The sequence below is a fragment of the Perognathus longimembris genome, chromosome 17, assembly GCF_023159225.1.
Source record: "Perognathus longimembris pacificus isolate PPM17 chromosome 17, ASM2315922v1, whole genome shotgun sequence".
In the NCBI taxonomy this organism is placed as follows: domain Eukaryota; kingdom Metazoa; phylum Chordata; class Mammalia; order Rodentia; family Heteromyidae; genus Perognathus; species Perognathus longimembris.
The window spans coordinates 7,547,638-7,554,585 of NC_063177.1; positions in this window are offsets into that span (position 1 = coordinate 7,547,638).

A 6,948-nucleotide genomic window follows, 5' to 3' on the forward strand; every position below is an offset into this window, starting at 1 on the left:
CCCTCCACCAAATGCGCCAAACACGCTTTAGGATTATTTTTTTAATTTTCCCGCGGTGTGTGTTGATTTGTTAAAAGATGCTATGATGTATGCTAAGTCCCTGCCTTCCCCAAAAATTGTATAAAACAGCTGGGAGCCCGAGGCTCAGGGCCTCTTGTGTCACCAGCCTGCTGAGTGTGTGGAGGACCGAGCTAGCTCGAAATAAACACCCTTTTTGCTGCTTGCATTGGTCTTGGTCTCTGGAGGTCTTTCAGGGGATCCGAACTCGAGCATTTCAATGCTTCAAAGACAGCTCTGGCAGAAAAATTTTTGCAACTCCACCTCTCAATTAACCAGCCTGGCTGGAAGCATGGCTAAATAACAAGCAGAATTCTGTAAGTGATGCTGTGGCTCAAAGTGGTAGAGTACTAGCCTTGAGCAGAAGTGCTCCAGGACAGTGCCAAGCCTTGAGTTCAAACCCCACACAAAAGAGAAGCTGATTGGGAAAGCTAGTCCTGAAGTAAGAGGGGATGATGTGACATCCTAAGTGGAATTGACCTTTCAAAATTAACCAGAGCCAGGAAATCAAAAGAAAATAGTTAAGCTTGCCCATCTAATGTCCATACCTGTCTACCTTCTAACTGGACAGGTACTTACCTTTGTTATCCGCTATTTACAGGAAATGACCAAGGCCTCTCACCAGGCCCTTAACCACTCCAATCCAGCCCTAGCTTCTGACTGGTTATGGACTCATGTTCCAAATGGAACTTTTCTGACATGTGCCCAGGGTGTGTTTTCCTTCGTCATTCATATCAACCAGTCCTGCCACCTGGTCAACCTTTCCCCTGATTTCACCTTTTTCAAGTTTCTCTTTAACAGGACAATAGCCCTCACTCAGGATACAACTGAGAGCAAGTCAAGGCCATGCTATTAATGCAGGCAACCAGAGCTTTTTCTCACACCAATCTGCCCTGCCCAGCACAGACCTGAACCCTGAAGACCCCAGCCTCAGTGATTCTGTGATGCGCCCATGTCAGCATGAAGTAGCCAAAAAGACAACTGCTGACCCCCTTTTCCTGCTCTTCCCTCTTGGCCAACTTTTTTTTTAATGTAATCAAAGACCTTATATGAAAGAGTTGCCTCTTCCCTCTTGGCCCAATCTTCTTCTTATCTAAAGATGGACTATGAAGGATTTACTCCTGCTTGATTCCCACAACTCAAGCAAAACACCAGGTGCACATGAACAGGCTTGACCACATGCCTGTCCACAGGCAGGTTATTCCAAGGACACCACCCTTGGTCCCCAGGAGACAATAGTCCCCTTACTCCAGGCAAAGCATTCCTCTCTGGGCCTGGCCAAGGACCCCTCCCTTGGTCCCCAAGAGACCACAGCCCCTTACCCCATGTGGAGCATTCCATCTGGGCCTGGCCAAGGACACCGCCCTGGGTCCCCAAGAGACCATAACCCAAGACCTATATAAGCCTACCCCAAAATCCAGTCCCTCACATAACATCCAAATCCACAGGAAGGTCTATGGTCCTTGTTGGTAATCAACAGTGCTATCCTATAGATAACTGAGTCTGGCCTATTCCTTTTTCATTTTTCTCCATTTTCCTAACAGTTTGTTTTTTGTGTTTTTTTTTTAACCTGGCTTATTTAACTTAGGGTAATGAGCTTGAGAGTTATCTATGTCATTGTACATTGCATTTTTCCCATAACTAAATAAGATTCCTTTGTAAAGATTATCCATCTTACAATTGGAAACTTGCGGTTCAAGGCCATCATCTCTTCTACACTACTGTGCCAAGCTACAGGGTGGCCAGAGGAGACCAGGACACCCATTGGCCCTGATGGCCATTCTCATGGTAACAATAAGAACTTTTGCCAGCCACACTGGACAGTACCAGGCCATATGGCAAATCAGGGACCCTTGACTACTTCGCCCCCTTTCAGCAGGAAGTAGCTCCTGAAGAAATGACCTTCACCCATACTCCCAGCCTGGTGCCCTCCTGTGTCATAATTTAAAAACAAAAAACAAAAGAAGGGGGGAGCTGCCCCCATGACTAGTTAAGGATAGCTATGCTTACATTAAATATCTTAAGAAATTTTAAATCTTCCCAAATCAGTGTGGGAAGGAGCCTTGTATGTGCCTTTCCAGATTGGGAAATTAATCCCAGAGCACTCACTCTGGACAAATGCCTTCTTCTTGTTCTCTCCAGGAAAACAAGGACCATGATGGATTTCTTCTGCTCTTCCAAAAAGAATATGGGGAGCCTGCCTGCATACAACAGTGATGGAGGTAGGAGGCAGCCAGCTTCCCTTCCTTGTTTGCTTTCTAGACTCTTCCTTGAGCGTCTCTCAAGGCACAATGTTTGCTGTGTCAGCGTCGCCTGCAGCTTTGCATAAAAAAAACTAAAGATATTTTTCACCGTGTTTCTTCCTTTTGCCTTTCACCCTGCTGCTTGGTTTATGGGGTTCCCATTGGAGTGAAATAGGAGCTGAGGGTTTTGATACTCAACCTCAATGTTTCATGATATAAGTGTTTTAAAAAAGTAAGCGCAAAGGTTTAGCACCTTGTCTTCAATGTTTATGAGAAAAATGTTCAAAAAAATAGGCATTAGGATAGTACTTCGCCTCAATGTTTATGAAAAAATATTTTACTAACTACATGTTTTAAGTTATCAACTACTGTGAACTACCAGAGTTGCCAGAACTTAAACCTGCTTCTACCTCACCACCAAAAGAGGAATGATGTCTGCATTTATCCTGAGTGGCACGGAAACTGGCTAAGGACTCCAACTTCTCTGGACTGAGCCAAATGGATGGCCCCTTCACCTACCCCTCCCTTTTGTGGAAGAGGCCCATATGTATCTTATGTCAACATTTGCCTTATGCCTACATATGCCATATGTTTACAGCATCCCCTGCTTATTTAAAAAACAAAAGAGAGGGAGATGTGGGGGATGGCTATTCCTTTAAGACCTGGGGTGGCTCTAGCCACTCCCACCCCCTTCCGGTTTCTAAACCGGAAGAGAAGCTGTGGCGAGCACATGTGTCAGGATGGTGCTGGCTGAGCCAGAGGCGGAGCCAAGAGGTCTCCGCCTCTGCAGGAAGTCCCGTGACATCACCGTGATGGACACACTCGTTAGCCTATCGTTGGCTCCTGGCCAGTCCCTCTCCTTCGCATGTCATTACTGGTATAAGACTCTTAGCCTCTCCATTATTAAACTCAGAACACCCCTTGAGGGTTCTCCGGGGGGAAAAAAAAGGATACTGGGTGTGAGTAATGCCATCTTGGCAGCTTAATAAATGTTACTAGGAGATGAGGACTTTCTGAGAGCTCTAGAGGTGATAGAGGACATTTTTTTTTTGGATTGCAGATGTGTCATGAATTGTTAAGCTCCAGGAAAGTCTTGCTTCCCTTCAATAACTGGGGTTCTGATTGTCCCTTATTGTTTCTCTGGATAGTAGGCTTGGTTTATGTATAACATTTTTGTGAAGTTTAATTTCTGTTGCTGGTTTATTTATTTTGCCTTTAAAAGCTTTGTGCAAGAGACATTCTGGGCCATAGGTCTTTGAGACAGGAATCCAGTTGCAGCACCACTTTTCCAAAAAAGACTCCCAATTCGACCCTCAAAATGTGGCTTCTCTGTTTCTCATGACTGAATTCCTGAACAACACTTTGTCTTTTCCAGAGTTTGAAGGAAAAGTATTTAATCTTTTACCATTATATATTAGCTGTAGGTTTGGGTAAATGCTTTTTATGAACTTAAGGAAATTTTCCTTCCTTCTACTGCTTAGAGATCTTTCATAAATCAATTTTGGTGGACACTTTTTTGTATTTAATGACATGGTCCTTTGATTTTTCTTTTAACCTCTCTCCCCTCCTTCATCCCTCCATCTTTCTCTCCTTCCTCTTTTCCTCCATTCCTTTCCCCTCTCTCCATCCATCTTTATTTCATCTTCCTTTGTCTATCGTTCTCAGTGAATCAGTCTCACTGTGTAGTTCTCTCTGGTCTGAATCTTGAGATCCTTCTGTCCCGGATTTGCAAATTATGGGATTATAGGGGAGTGCCACCATGCCCAGCCATTTGTTTCTTCCTTAATTGTAGTTTATATCTTTGAGGTAATTTGTCTATCAAAATTTGCAGAACTTTTTGGAAAAGTTATTTATATTATTCTTGTATTAGCCTTTTGATGTACATATATTTGTACACTTTGAGTGATTACAGTTGCCCTTCTAATTTTTTTCCTCCAAGCAATCTTTCTAGGCCAACTTCCCAAAGAGCTAGAATTGCAGTCATATGTTATGACACCCCACAACCTCCCCTTTTTTTAGTCATGCCATGATCCAGCAGCAACATGATCAGGGCTCCAAGGGGCAAGGGGATGATGAAGGAGATGGAGAGATGGCTGATGGCACGACTCTGTTGCAAAAGCTTTAGCTATATACACTTTCTACATTTGTCATATGATTGCATAATATTGTTCTAGGACCCACTGCGCCAAAATGTGCAGAGAGAACACATCCTTCTCCATTGTATTTCAATCAGTCTGTGTCTACCAAACCCTTTCAGTTAAGCCCCTGGACCCAGAAGCTGAAAGAACACTTCCTAAAACCAGAAAAGGCCAAGTACTTGCAGCCCTGAGGATCGGAGTCAATGGTCATGGAGCCTTTGCTCACACCTTTCCAGCTCCTGGCACCCCCTGGTCTCTAACAGAGTCACTAGCACCCAGCTACATCCCCAGTTTGGGAGGGATCCCATTCAATTTTTTTTCCACATTGAGTAGTAAACCCACAAAATGGGTGTAGTGGAAATCTACCTTTCCCCACTTCACCTCCTATGCTGAGAAGACTAGAGTAGAGAGATGCCCCCTACCTTCAACTTCTATCCTTCCAATTAGGTCTCCCTGCCTTACTGCAGAATGAATCCACTTCAACAATCTTCCCCACCCTAGGTATAATGGTCCTTAATCTCCATGCTCAGCAGAATGGACTGGTCCAGATACATACATCTGTTCACTTGGAAAGGCCTGTGTAGGTTACGGCCTAGGGGAATGAATAGGACAATCATTCCTTTTTCCTGTTGGCTGTGGTCTAGTCCACTCTCCTGTCCCCTGTGATCTCATCCCAGGGGATGTGATGAACACTAGGGCTTTCCCTCTCTGCTAGGGTAGCACCTATCAGTGTTTCTATTGGTCTGTGCTCATCTCAGTCCAGGAAGTTGGAAGATTTGGCTGGGGGATTATCCACATGCCCACCCCCAAGCCCTGGTCTAGCCCCCTTCAGTCCATGCCCTAATGTCTCTAGGACCCAATAAACCTGGTTCTGTTAAAGAGGAATAAAAGAAGTAGAACCTATAGGATCATTGTTAGGTCATTGAAAGCACTGATTTCCAAAAGGATTAAGGTAGCTCTTAGGTAGTTAGGTCATTGAAAGCACTGATTTCCAAAAGGATTAAGGTAGCTCTTAGGTAGTTCTTGGCAGAGGTGTGTGTGTGTGTGTGTGTGTGTGTGTGTGTGTGTGTGTGTATTTCCTGTTTGATTTATTTTACTTTAATTATGACTGAATTCAAAATTAAGGAGTACAATTATACTATAATTGGTGCTGACTTAAAATTTAGTTTTAAGTCAAATATATGCTGAAAGTTAAATACATTGAATAATTCTTTTTATATACTTAAATTTTATTCTAAAGGTGATGTACAGAGGGTTAGCAGTTACATAAATAAGGTAATGAGTACCTTTCTTTTGAATGCTGTTACCCCCCTCACTCCAGACTGTTTTCCAGAGAGGCTGAACAAGCTTACATTCCCACCAACAATGGGCACATCCTCGCCAGCATTTGTTATTGATAATGACTATTTTAACTGCAGTTTTGTTTTGACTTGCATTTTCTTTATGGCCAGAGAGAGTGAGCATTTTTTCATGTGTTTATTGGCCATTTTCACTTATTATGAGAAGTCCCTTTTTAGGTCATTAGTGAAGGATTGACCCCACCCTCTTATCCCAGGTGCATACGGACATCAGGCAAAGCCCCAGATATGCATGGATGTGCTTGATGCAGGCAGGGCAATCCAACCTAAGCCTGACTGTCAACATTCCATTGTGGGCCTAACCAAAAGTCCCCACCATCCCAGCCTTAACAGCCTTTTCCATAACCTCTGTCTCCTTGCTCAGACCCCCTAAAAGCCTAATTCCAACCCGACCTCCTTGTACAACCTTCATCCCATGGAAAGTTTTTCCCTCATTGCTGTGCCTTAATAAACAGTCCTTTCTTGTTGAGATGGAGTCCAGCCTGTTCCTTTCACCTCCATTTTCCTAACATTTGGTGCTGCAACCTGGGAGAGGACAAATGTCAGGATTAACTGGGTCCCCTCTACCAAGGGGCCACCGGCCTCCTGATGGCCTCTCATCTAGCCTTGTTTACCCTCCTTCTCTTTTTGAGGCATCTTTCCACCCTTTTGAGATAAACAGCCATCAATCACAACCTGGAACTCTGAATTCTCATGGCTTTTTCCCTACGCAAGCTGTGCATGCCTCATGGACGTCTACCCCATGTGGCCTGAGGTATTATTGGTTGTCTGTGTAAACTCTGGAGTACGCCTTCTCCACTTCTAATCTCTTTGCCTCTCTTCTGTCCTTGTACTCTTGATCTTCAGGCAGGAGGCCCTTCAACATTGGACCAACTCCACCCACAATCCAGAAGCCATCAGGACAAGGTAACCAGCAGTGGTCTGTGGCAGAGGCACCCCAACACGGACCTGGAAACTCAAGATGTCCCTCCCCTTCCTGTCTGTGGGGTCATGGAGACTTCAGGAGTCTGTCATGTTTGACTGACCCTTTGGCACCCTTTAATTAAGACCTTGGGGATGCCCTATTGTAAATATTGGCTCCATCCATCTACCTTCCCTAAGCCTCAGGGACACTCTTGGTGGAAGGACAGGTCACTCCTTAATCCTACAATT